Source organism: Phascolarctos cinereus, unplaced genomic scaffold (assembly GCF_003287225.1).
Source record: "Phascolarctos cinereus isolate Bilbo 61053 unplaced genomic scaffold, phaCin_HiC Scaffold_726;HRSCAF=1367, whole genome shotgun sequence".
In the NCBI taxonomy this organism is placed as follows: Eukaryota; Metazoa; Chordata; class Mammalia; order Diprotodontia; family Phascolarctidae; genus Phascolarctos; species Phascolarctos cinereus.
Window position 1 is genome coordinate 365,730,995 of NW_027556098.1, and position 13,707 is coordinate 365,744,701.

The following is a 13,707-nucleotide window of genomic DNA, read 5'->3' on the forward strand; positions in this document are numbered from 1 at the left end:
GATCCAGGCCTCCTTGCTATTCCTAGAAAAGACATTTTATCTCTCAGTTCTGGGCATTTTCTCCAGCTGTCCCTCATGCCTGGAATGCTCTCTCTCTCCTCATCTCTGCCTCCTGGCTTCCCTGGTTTCCTTCAGCTCACAGTCAAAATCTCATCTTCTGCAAGAAGCCTTTCCCTACCTGAACTGATGCAAAGTGAAGTGAGCAGAACTAGGAGAACGTTGAACACAGTAACAGTGATATATGATGAAGAACTGTGAAAGACTTAACTATTCTAAGAAATACAATGATTCAAGACAATCCCATGACTGGACTCATATTCACCTCCAGAGAAAGAACTGATACTGTCTGAAGCATGCTAGGTTTCACTGTCTTTCTTTCTTTTTTCATTCTTTTGTTTTATTCAAGTCTTCTTGTACAAAATGACTAATATGAATATGTTTTATATGATTACACATGTATAACCTGTACCAAATTGCTTACAGTTTCAGGGAGGGGAAGAGGAGGTAGGGAAACTAAAAAACTTTTTTAAAAAGTTAAAAAATTATTTTAACATGTAATTGGGGAAAAATACTATATATTAAAAAAAGAAACATTTCCCTCAATGTTAGTGCCTCCTCTCTATCGACTCTCCCCAACGTACTCTGTGTATCTTGTTTGTACGTAGTTGTTTGCATGCCATCTCCCTATTAGATGTGAGTTCCTCGAGGGCAGGAACATCTTTTGCCTTTCTTTTATCCCCAGAACTTAACACGGTGCTTGGCATAGATTAAGCACCGTAACAAATGCTTGTTGATTTGATTTGACTATCAGTTTCATTTTAATGATGTGAAAACAGTTCAGGAAAGCCAAGTCCCTTCCTGGCCTCGACTCTGAGCTTCCCAGGCTCATGGGCCGCTTCCCCTAGGGCAGGGGGTCTGTCCTGTCTGCAACATTCCCTTGCTAACCAGTGTCCAGCTTGGATAAATGAAAAGACCTTTCTATACTGAAGAAAGCAGACACTGTAAGAATCATGAATAATTATTCTTAGTTGAAAATTGATGCTCATTTTTCAAATTAATACTTTTGGAAACCTGCCCTATCAGCTGCCAGCAGAGCACCGCCAGCCAAACCCAAAGAGGTAACTGCCCCCTCCTCATCCACCCTGACCTTGATCAGCCTCACTCTCTGAGTGCTGGCTCAGGAGAAGCCAGGTGATCAAATACAGTTTCAAGCTAAGTTGAAATATCTCCCTTGCACTATTACCAGTACTACTACTGGGCTTGAGACGCAAAATTCCAGGGAAGATATAATCTGGGGTCTAGGTTATTTAAAATATAAAATGGCGTCATGGAACAGTCTTATGTCCTGTTTTCCCAGGAGAGTTCCTGAATCCCAGCTCTCACAAAGAAGCCCCATTTTCAAATGGTGATTCTAGCTTAACTCGTTTATGGCCTTTGGCTGACACTATTCTCTTCCGGTTTTCCTCCTCCCTCTCTGACCACTCTTCAATGTCCTTGTATACAGGAGGCGCTTCATAAATGCTGGCCTGAAATGATAAAACCTCTGCTACAGAACAATTCAGGGAAGACCTCATCTGAAAGTCACCTTCTGACCAACTTTTCCCAAGAGAATAGAAGCTCATTCATCAGGGTCTAACACAATGTCTATCACCTACCAAGTGCTTAATCAGTTCTCATTGATGATTGCTTGACCAATTGGCATCCAGGAAGTTGGGATTCAGATACCAAAAGATTTCTTCTGGCAGAAAAGGACTGGTTTGAGGCAGAATGCTGGGTTCCCCCAGAGTGACTGGACTGGACTCTGGGTTATGCTTGGTCCTGGGTTAAGAATCACCAAAACCTGAACAAGAGAGTTTCTTAGGCAGAGTTCAAAAGGACCACAGAGATCCTTTGGTGGGCATAGAGTAGGACCACCAAAAAAAGTCTAACTATGAAATATAAAATAAGAAAATGCTTTTGACTCTGTGCCTTCCCGTTCTAAATGATTTCTGGTTTATCTTGTCTCCATCTCGTTTGTACATATCTGTTCACTTGTTGTCTTCCCCATTAGCATGTGAACTCCTCCATGGCAGGACTGGTTCTTTGCCTCTTTTTATATCCCTAGTGCTTAGCACATAGTAGGCACTTAATAAATGTTTACTAACTAACTCCATTCCCCTTCATGGCTGTTAGAAATTTTACGTGCCCAAGTCCAATTGTGCAACTTAATGCTGCTCAGAAAGCTTCAGTGACTCTCTATTATCCAGAGCCAAGTTCAAAGAATCAGGCTCCTTAGCCAGCTATTATTAAGCCCATGTATGATCTGCCACCCACCTGACCTTAGCAGCTTTATCTCAGCCTACATTTCTCCGTACACTCTACTTACCAACCCCATCCCAACAGATGGTAAAACCAAGCAAGAAAGGCAGAGCCTCTACTGCTCACCTTCCACTCTCCTGCCTCCCCCACCTCCCTCTAAATCAGCTCCGTCTATTAATTCTGACCCTCAGGGGGCAGCTAGGTGGCGCAGTGGATAGAGCACCGGCCCTGAAGTCAGGAGGACCTGAGTTCAAATCCGGCCTTAGACCAAACACTTGACACTTACTAGCTGTGTGACCCTGGGCAAGTCACTTAACCCCAATTGCCTAAAAATTAAAAAAAAAAATTCTGACCCCTGGAAGGAGCTTCTGACAGCCTGGTGTACAGGTAGAAGAAGTCAATCCAGAATCAGAGGACCTGGATCTGAATTCTGGCTCTGCGATTCATTACTGGGCGACCTCAAGTAATCAATTAGTCAATCGATAAGCAGTTATATGTGCCAGGTACCATGGTAGGTTCTGGGGATAACAAAGACAAGAATTTAACAGTCCCAGTGCTAGATAGCACATTGGACAGAATGGAGGGACTGGAATCAGCAAGATCTGAGTTCAAATCCAACCTCAGACACATCCTAGCTGTGTGACCCTAGACAAGTCACTTCATCACAATTTCCTCAAGTGTAAAATGAGGATGATAACAGCATGCACTTCCCAGGGTTGCTGTGAGGATCAGTCGAGATAATATCTGTAAAGTACTTAGCACAGTGCTTGGCACACTTATTATTGTTCAGTTGTTTTTAGTTATGGTTTTAGTTATGTCCGACTCCTTGTGACCCCATTTGGGGTTTTCTTGGCAAAAATCCTACAGTGGTTTGCCCTTTTCTTCTGCAGCCCATTTTACAGATGAGGAAACTGAGGCAAAAGGGTTAAGTGACTTGCCCAGAGTCACACAGGTAATAAGTGTCTGAAGCCAGATTTGAACTCAGGAAGATGAATCTTCCTGACTCCAGGCTCAGCACTGTGCCACCTAGCTGCCCTGCCTGGCATATAGTAAGTACTTAATAAATGCTTATTCCCTCCCTTCCTCAAGGACCTTACAATATTCTACTGGGGGAGATAGCAATGTATACAAAATATATGCAAGGCCAGTCCCTTCTTTCCCTGGGACTCCATGTCTTCATCTGTAAAAAGAAGTTGGACTAGATCCGTGGTTCTCATATTTTCTGTTCTTAGGATCCTTTTAATTCTTAAAAATTACTGAGGATCCACCAAAGAGCTTTTTATGTATAGTTTATATACAGCATGGCTATCAGTGTTTACTATATTAGCAATTAAAACATCTTGGTATTATTATGAAAACAGTTTTCCCAGGAAGGGTTGTGGGTATCCTGGCAGGGCAGGGGGGAGGGGTCCTAGACCATGCTTTGAGACTACACTGAAATAGGTAATTCTGGGGTTCCTTTCTACCCAAAATCTTGTGCTTCTGTGGCCTGCCAAGCTCCCCTAATGCCTTCCCTTCCCCCCCCACATCCCCAAAAGAACTTCCCCACAGCTAACAAATCCTCTTCTACTTCCTTTCCCTCCCCCTGAGGAGCTTCCCTGGGGCTGCCTGACCCACTGCCCCTCACCCCCTTTCATTTCCCCAAAGTCTCATGATGGTCACTTGGCCAGAAGAAGAGGAAGTAATGAGAGTGTGAACCACTGACTATACTCCCTAGTGGATGGGAATCCCCTGCAGCAGAGGAGAAGAGGGGTATGGGGGGTGGGAGGGAGCTGCTGAGGAGGGAGAGGAATTAAGGTTTCCAGAGAGATGATATCTTATGCTCACCTTGCTAGGAACCCCTTTCCTAATCTAGCTCACCCCCCAACTTCACAAATTACTATATTCCAAAAGTTGCTTTGTAAATCCATTGATTGGAGGCCAAGAATGAACTTCCATAGAAACGGGGATCTGAGTCAAAGGATCTCAGCTCTAAGCCCAGTTCTGCTACTTCTGACCTGTGTGGCCTTTCTAGGCCTCAAGAGGCCTGGACTATGTAGTCTCTTCCATGATCCTATCATTATGAAGACGGGGTTATCTGTCCAGGTCACCCAACAAATTCCAGATTGTGAAAGAAGGAGGCAGAGCGGTATTGTGAAAAGAGGGCTGGATTTAGAGTCAGAAGATCTGAGTTCAAATTCTGGCTCTGTTACTTAACTACTTGTGCGAACTTAGCATTTGTCTTTCTAGGCTCTGCATCTATACAATGAAGGAAAGGGGACCCTAATGCTCCTTTTAGTTCCTGTCAACTCTACGACTAGCCTGAGTTCTTCATCCTAAGGGCAAGGGCCATCTGGTACAAGAAGGCAAAGAAGGAGGAAATTAAGCTTCACCTTTTCCTGAGGCGAAGGCCAGCTCTGGGCTGAAAACACCAGCAGCAGCAGCAGCAACAACACTGGAGAGCCTTCTTGGACTCCTTCCCAACCTCTCCCTGCCACCAACTGCTTCCTACTGTCCCACCATCTTGGCTCCCAGGCTCTCCTTGCTCCCCTCACTGAAGCCCTGTAGTAACTCCCACAGACCTATCTACTGGTCCCAAAGGACCCTTCATATACCCAAATTACCTATTTTTTCTTTTCCCAATTAAAATGCCCATTCATTCCAGCCTTAAATTTAAGAAGCATGTGCTTTGGAATCTTATTGCAATATAGCTTTTTATTAGATTCTGATAATATATAGATGGTGATAATAATAACGATAGGCAGTTAGGTGGTAAAGTGGATGGAGCACTAGGCCTGGAGTTAGGAAGGCCTGAGTTCAAATCTTGCCTCAGACACTTAACTAGTTGTATGACCCTGGGCAAGTCACTTGACCTCTCTGTTTCAAAAGTTTCCTCATCTGTAAAATGGGTATAATAATGACACGTGGCTCAAAGGCTTGTTGTGGGGATCAAATGAGGTAATATTTGCAAACTGCTTTTGCAAAACTTTAAGTGCTATGTAAATATTACCTCATCATATTATCTTGATTTCTATTCAGGCTTCCAAGGCACAGTGGAATACAAGTATTACTAACTTCATTTTGCAGATGAAGAATATTGGGCTCAGAGAGGTTGCACGACTTGACTATGATCATTCCCCAGTCTGATCCAACCTCAGTCCCCTTGCCTCCAACTCCAGGGCCCTTTCTCCCATGCCATGATGGCTCCCCAAACCACGGACTGTACCCCTACATACACCTCTGTGGAATCACAGCTGGAATCACAGCTGGGCAGGATCTCAAAGGGTATCTGGTTCAACTCATACCCAAGGGGAAATCCCCTCCATCTTAGACTCATCTTCCTGAGATCAAATCTGGCCCCAGACACTTACTAGCTGTGTGACCCTGGGCAAGTCACTTTACCCTGTTTGCCTCAGTTCCCTCATCTGTAAAATGAGCTGGAGAAGAAAATGACAAACCACTCCACTACCTTTGCCTTAAAAACCCCAAACGGGGTCACATAAAGAGTCGGACGTGACTGAAACCACTGAATAACAACTGGACCTTCGTTTCTCTGGAGAGTGGCTGATTTTAGCAGAATGCTAAGAAAACTGTCTGCCAATCAGAGTTCTAAAACCCTAGTTTCTTCAGTCCTTTCTAGCTCTGATCTTCTATAGTCTCTAGTTCTGAAATTGTATGCTCTGAAGTCTCTTCCACCTCAAACATTCTATGTTCCAAAGCTCCTCCCAGCTCTGATATTTTATGTTCCAAGGCTCCTTCTAGCCCTGATATTCTATGTTCTAAGGGCCCTCCCAGCTCTGACATGTTCTGCTGTAACATTCCTTCCCAGCTCTGACACTGTGTTCTAAGGGGCCCTCCCACCCCTGACATCCAGTATTCTAAGGGCCCTCCCAGCTTTGACCTTCTCTATTCTATAGGCTTTCCAAATCTGACAGTCAGTTTTTTCAAGGGTATAGAACATATTATTAATAGCTTACGGCTTCCCTGATTGCTCTTTCTAGTACTGGCTATGTTTTGTTTTATGACCCTTCTCTTCTTCCCTCCCCACTGGTGGCTGTGGGGGAGGTACCATCACTCAGTAATTTCTCCTCCTTTGAAGTTGATGCTATCCAAATTTATCACCTAGTCCAGAATCCTGATAGGTGTTACTAATGACTCATGAGATGGGGATCAGTTCAACTCTACAGTGTCCTTTATTCTTTAATTCCTTGACCCTCTGTCCCATTGCCAATTACACCTTGCCTAATCCCAACCCTGGCTTATTCCTAGCTAAGGATTATCTATTTTAAAAGAAGCATATTTCCATGTTATGAAATACAAGCTTGCTTGGACATTTCATGCTTCATTGCATGTTTAAAGGCATAGTAGATCCTCCTAATCACAATGAGAAAATTGTCTTTAAAACAGACATCTAAAAATAGTGAAAGTCCAAACCTGTTCTGTTACACAGAAACCACTTCTTTGTGAGCTGCTGAATGAACCTGGAGGAAATAATGATACCCTGTTGATAGGGTCTACTAAAAATGTATAGGTAAAATATTACCTACTCTCAACCTGGTCCTCAATGCTGCAAAGCAATCCTACTCCTCCACTGGGCAGGCAGAAAGGTAGCATAGTGTATAGAGCACTGGGGGTAAGGAAGACCTGAGTTCAAATCCAAACACTTGCTATTCGTATGAACCTGGGCAAGTCACTCAAACCTCTGTCTCAACTTTCTCATCTGTAAAATGGGATAATAGAGCCTACCTCATAGAGCTGTTCATACAGCTAGACCATTTGCCAAAACCTCTCCCTTTTGCCCTCCTCAACATCTTATCTTACTCAGACATCTTCCACTACTATCTCCTCCTTTACTCCCATCTTAGGTGAAGTCAACTTCTCTACATTGACCCTGTTTCTTCTTATATTTTCCAGCAGATTCCTTCTACTAGCAACCCCATATCCTCTCTCTAATCTCCAGAAGGAAGTGCTTTTGGAACGCAAAATTAAAAAAAACACATATCAAAATTGTTTTTATATGTAATTGGGGAAAAAATAAAATATTATCTCTCTAATCTTCATTCATTCCCTATATACTGGCTCCATCCTCAAAAAAAAAAATCCTCCCATAATCTAACCATCCCCACTAGCTTTGCCTGTATGCTCTTCATCCCTTCTTGGCGAAACTCTTTGAGAAAACCCTCTATACTCAGCGCCTCTGCTTTCTCTTCTCTTGTTCTCTTTCTAAAACCTCTCTGATCAGTCTTCTGAACTCATCCTCCCACTAGAATGGCTCTAAGGTTGTCAATGATCTCTTGATTTCCAAATCCAATGACCTTTCTCAATCCCCATCCTGCTTGACCTCTCCGCAGCATTTAAAACTGTGGTTCATCTGCTGCATATTCTCTCCTTTCTAAGATTTCATGACTGCTCTCTCCTGCTTCTCTTCCTACTGGCCTGATCTCTTCTTCCCAGAATCCTTTGCTGGATCTTCACCTATTAGTGGGATGGGCGGCCCCTTAGGCTTCGTCCTGGGCCCTCTTCTCACTTAGGGAGCTCATCATCACCCCATGTGTTCAATTACCAACTCTTTGCAAATGAGCTACAGATCAAGGGGGCTGCTTTTGCCTTATCTTGTATTCACAGCATTGAGCACAGGACTGGGAACATAGTCAGCACTTAATAAATGCATATTGCTTGGCTCACTGGCTTCCATTTTGTCATCATCATTATCATTGTTAGGAGGGGCCTCAGAGATCATCTAGCCCAACCCCCTCTCATTTTATATGAGAAGGAAAGTGACTTACAAGGGGCACACAGGTCCCAAATGGCAGAGCTGTGATTTGAATTCAGTTCCTCTCATGACAAATGAGTATAATGAGAGGCACTGTGCCACCCGGTAGCTCGCTATCATCAGTTCCCAGCCACAAACACCAGCACTCTGGCTACTTCCTGATACCCTTAAGATCACCACTGCACAATAGCCTCCTCTTTCAGCCACCTCCAAGGAGGTGATATATTATATAATCATAATTATAATGCACATCAAAGAAAGGTGAGAGATAGAGAAGAACTGTTAAGGACCAGGCAGCACCTCTGTCTTTCCTTCCCTCTCAGCCCCACAGTATCCCAAGCTTCCGAGCCAGGCAAATGAGACAGCAAGTACTTAGAGAGTAAGTATTACCTAGTGGAAATGGCGTTGGACCTGAAATCAGGACCCCTGGTTTTCAAATCTCATCTCAGATCCTTACCAGCTCTGTGGTCATGGAAAGGACACTTAATTTCACCGCACCTTAGTTTTCTTATCTGTAAAATGGAGACTAACCCATGCACTAGCTGCCTCACCATAGGATCACAGATTGAGACCTGGAAGGGCCTTAGAAGTCCCTTAAGGTCTAAGAGGACCACTGGGTCTGGAGAAGGACTTGTCCAAGGTCATACAGGCAGAAGAGCTGAGATTTGAAGCTCAGTCGTCTGACCCCAAGTTGAGCGTTATTATTTTTATTTTTTATTTTTTGCAAGGCAATCAGGGTTAAATGACTTGCCCAGAGTCACACAGCTGAGTATCATGTGTCTGAGGCCAGATTTGAACTCAGGTCCTCCTGACTCCAGGGCTGGTGCTGTTTCCATTGTGCCACCTAGTGGCTCTGAAGTTGAGCATTCTTGCCATTCTATCACTGAACCGTCACTGGATTGTGGGGAGAGAACTGTGCAAATCTCAAAGGGCTAGGGAAACAGCAATGATTATTTTTCTCCTCCTTGATGCCATTCCAAGCAGCCAATAGGAGAGCAGCAGCAGCATGGTGCCTCCTGCTTGGGCAGTCTCCTTCTAACCCTCATTTAGCATAACCCTAGCACATAGGAAATGTGCTGGTTTGTTCACATGCTGCCACACATTCATTTAACAAACATTTAGTAATCAGCCTACTGGGTGCAGAGCACTGTTCAAGGCACATGGAGAAAGAGATCTTAGACCACTTTCTGAATAAATGTCCTTTATAACCAAATTTTCTCCCAGCCTTGACTTACATATAAGTCAACTCAACCCCCACACATTCAAACAGTCCCTACCCACTGGTTTGTATTTGAGTTGCCTCCCTCCCAACATCTGTTTGGCTAAAGACAACTTTCTCCTAGGGGTTTTATGGGGTCATCCCGCTTTCTAGGTCCCTGCTGCTCTGTTGAGTAGGCCTACAGACCCTAAGATAGGCTAGGAGTATCACACAAAAACCCAGCTGCTGCAATTGTAAACACGCCTTCCTGGTGGGTACAAGCTGCCAATTCTTAGGAAAGCAGCTGCTCACGGAGGCTGGCAGGACCAGAGAGGTGGAAGGAGGGAAGGAAGAGTGTCAGACTGGTGAAAGCCCCTGTCTGGAAGCCTCCCATCCCTCCAAATCACTCTTAAAGGCAAAGTACTTCTATCCTGTAAACTCACTAATACAGCATGGCATTCTCATTCTAGCTTTGCCACAGGAATCCCAATAGGGAGAAGCAAGGAGATAAAGAGTTCTTTTCTTGAGTCACTTAGATACATCACTGTCAATCACTAATTTCTGGCACTGCACGCAGTGTTATTTGATTTATTTCATATGGTATGATCATACATGTTATGATTTTTGGCTAAATAGGAGAATAAAAACAATGCTAGCTATAGTCTCAGGCATGACTGGCTTTTATTATGTCTTGAGTCCCAAATTCTTTGTTGAGGAGCACATCATCATAATTATAATGCATATCAAAGGGAATATATTATTTAATTTAATTAATTCAAATGTGGTATTGTAATACTGTCTCCTTTCCCCATGCCTCACTCTGTCCTTGGTGCCTGCCCTCCATTCTCATCTCAGCACACACATTACAGGGAGCAACCAAGCTGTTCCAGGCTTGCAGTGCCACCTAATGGCTGAAGTGAGAACAGTATGAATTCATTAACAGATTACATTTATATAACCATTTAAATTTTTCTTTTTTTTTCCAGCAATTGGGGTTAAGTGACTTGCCCAGGGTCACATAGCTAGAGTCAAGTGTTTGGTCTGAGGCCACATTTGAACTCAAGTCTTCCTGACTTCAGGGCCAGTGCTCTATCTACCATGCCACCTAGCTGCCCCAAAGGTCACATTTTTTTTTGGTTTTTGTGTTTTGGTTTTTTTTTTTTGACTAGGCAATGGGGTTAAGTGACTTGCCCAGGGTCACACAGCTAGTAAGTGTTACGTGTCTGAGACAGGATTTGAACTCAGGTCCTCCTGAATACAGGGCTGGTGTTCTATCCACTGCGCCACCTAGCTGCCCCAACTATATAAAATTTTCAAAGGCAGTTTACATATATTACCTCATTCAAACTTTGTAACAACCCCATGAAATAGGTACTAGGGGTATTATTATTGTCTCCATTTTACAGATGATTACATTTATAAATAAAATTTAGTAGCTTGGCCACGTGACTATGAGCAAGAAAGTTTTTAGTGTTTAGCACAGTGTCTGGCACATAGGAAGCATTCAAGTGCTTGTTGATTGACGAACTGTCAAAGGAAAGATTCAAACCCAAATCTTCCTAACTCTAAGCACAATGCTTTTTCCATTATGTGATGCTACTTAATAATGATGATGGTGTGTTTATGTAGAGGTTTAAGGATTATACAGAATTTTACAAATATTATCTTATTTTATCCTCACAACATCTCTGGGAGATGGATATTATTATTAATAGCATTGTACAGATGAAGGAACTGAGGCAGACAGAGATAAAGTAACTCACCCAGAGTCATACAGTTACTAACTGTCTGAAGTCAGATTTGAAGTCAGCTCTTCCTGACTCCAGGCCCAGTGCTCTATTCACTGGGCCACCTAGCTGCTCACCAGCCTTAAGGGAATCAGGAACAAATTATACACTGCCTCTCTTTCTCCTGTCTTTCATCACTGATAGATCAGCTCCTTCTCAAGCAATCTTTCTGTCATATATGTCTTTAACCCCATCTTCTTTCTCCTCTTTCTCCTGATTCTTGCTCAAAAAGTATTCAAAGATACTTTTCATTCTTTCCTGTACCTTCTTTCTTCCTCTCTTCTTTCTGTTTAAAGTGAGACCACAAAGTCAGTCCGGCAGTCAGTCAATAACCATTTACTAAGTATCTACTATGTGTCAGGCACCAGAGATACAAAGAAAGGCAAAAGATAGCCCCTGCTCTCAGGTCCATAAAATCCAGGCTGAAGAGTTTGTTTTATCTAGTAGCAAGGAACACTGATGGTTCTCTTGAGCAAGGGAATGTCATAGTCACATCTATGCCTTAGGAGAAACGTTTTGGCCAGTGTTTGGAAAATGGATTGGGTTCAAGTACCATCTCTGACATGTACTGACTGTGTGATCCTAGGTAAGTCACTTAACCCTTTTTTCTTTCTCTTCCTTAGACTTAAAAAGCCAAAATATTTCAAATGTGGAATTCTAAAGGAGATTCTTCTTCATAGGTCACAGCTAGCTAGCTAAGACCCTGTTCCAAAGATGCTGATATGTTTCCTAAAGCTGCTACTAGTCACCCCAAAATCTGAGTCAGCAGATTTCAGAGAAAGGCTAGACTTCTTAAACAATGAGAGGGAAATGTGACTTTGAGGAAGAAAGTACCAGATGAGAGTCACTGCTGTGTTTGCTGTGATCTTGGCACCCAGGTGTGCACTGTGTGACCCTCAGCACCTTGGGATGCCATCAGAGGTACCCTGAGGCAGAATATAATAATATTAACAACTAGCATTTATATAGCACCTGCTATATGCCAAGCATTGTGCTAAGTGTCTCATTTGATCCTTACAAGAACCCCATGATGTTGTTTTAGATTACATAATAATAGGTGTGATTATTATCCCCATTTTACAGTTAAGGAAACTGAGGCAAACAGAGATTAAGTGACTTGACCAAAATCACACAGCTAGAAAATGTCTGAGGCTGGACTTGAACTTGGGTCTTCCTGGTTCCAGGCCCAATGCTCTATCCACTGCATCACCAGGCTGCCTCCCTTAAAAACAATCTGAAGAGCTGAATGCGTCATGGACTGTGCAGAGATGACCAAGAGATGGGAAGCCCTGGTTATGAGAAGAGCAACACTAAATGTCTATGTGGAGAGGGGCCCCCTGTGAGGACTCAGTTTGTGAGAGATGCGGGCAGTGCACTGAAAGGCATCTGAGAAGGACCAAGTCCTGCAGGTGTGTAAGGCCAGATCAGACGTTGCGGGGGGGGGGGGCGGCACACACCTGGTGCAGAAAACATGCACAAGTGATCCCCTTCAGCCCTTGTTTTTGATCCCTCTCCTCAGTGGTCTGGGTTTGGCCAAGTGCTGGAGGAGGAAAGCTCAATCTGGCAAGGATGTCAGAAAAGGACCGCCCCTCGCAAGCAGACTTACCAGATGTTCTGCCACATGATGGTTGGAAGGTGGCACTGAAAACTGGACATCTCCCAAGTCATGGGATCAATATCTCACAGCAGAACTTGAGCTCATACTCTCTCCGTCTCCCACTCCCACTATCCTCCAAGCCCCTCCTCCTTCATCTGACGCCACAGGACACAAGGGAAAGTCGAAGTGGCCACAGTCAGGAGCAGTCCTCCTCATTCTGTGCTAACACCAGCTTGAGGAAACTGTTGCACAGAATGAACTGATGATTTGCTTAGTTCATGCAACTAATTAGTAAAAAAATATATAAAAAAAAAGCTAGCACCAGGGGCATTTTTCCTCTCATCCACAGGATCAGGTTGCTTCTTACAGATCACTGGGAGAAAAATTGGCTACATGTGCCCATGACCTCTCCTGGCCATCTTCTCACCATGCAACCTGATTATCATTCTCATCTCCCTCTCACCAGAGCCTTGGACACTGCCTCTGGGCTCCCCAGCTCTGATAGATGATCTCGTCTTATTTTGCCTGGAACCAAGCTTCCATGCTACTTCCTGACCATTTCCACAGCAGGTGCTGCTCTCCCCTCACTTCTAGTTCCCTTTTTATATGTTTTCTTTTCCCCATTAGAATGTAAACTCCTTGAAGGCAGAGACTGCTTGCTTGCTTGTATCCATATCGCCTATGTTTAGCACAGGGCCTGGCACATAGAGTCCTAAAGCTATCTATTATCTATCACAGGCAGCTAGTGGATAGATGGACACGGTGAATAGAGTGCCAAATCTGGAGTCAGGAAGACTCATCTTCCTGAATTCAAATCCAACCTCAGACACTTACTAGCTATGTGACTCTGGCCAAGTCACTTAATCCGGTTTGCCTATTTCCTCATCTATGAAATGAACTAGAGAAAAAAATGGCAAACCACTTCATTATTTTTGCCAAGAAAACCCCAAATAGGGTCACAAAGAGTCAGACACAATTAAAAAAAACAACAACTGAGCAATAATAAAATCTATCAATCTTTTATATTTTTCTATATCTATATATCTATATAAATATCTTCAAAAATTATCTCTCT

The 13,707-nt window shown here is 43.5% G+C and overlaps 1 protein-coding gene across 7 annotated transcripts in view; it reads right to left on the minus strand.

Moving 5' to 3' along the window:
• Window positions 1–13,707, minus strand: part of HIVEP3 (HIVEP zinc finger 3) — a 678,266-nt gene that overhangs the window by 317,253 nt on the left and 347,306 nt on the right. The window lies entirely within an intron of this gene.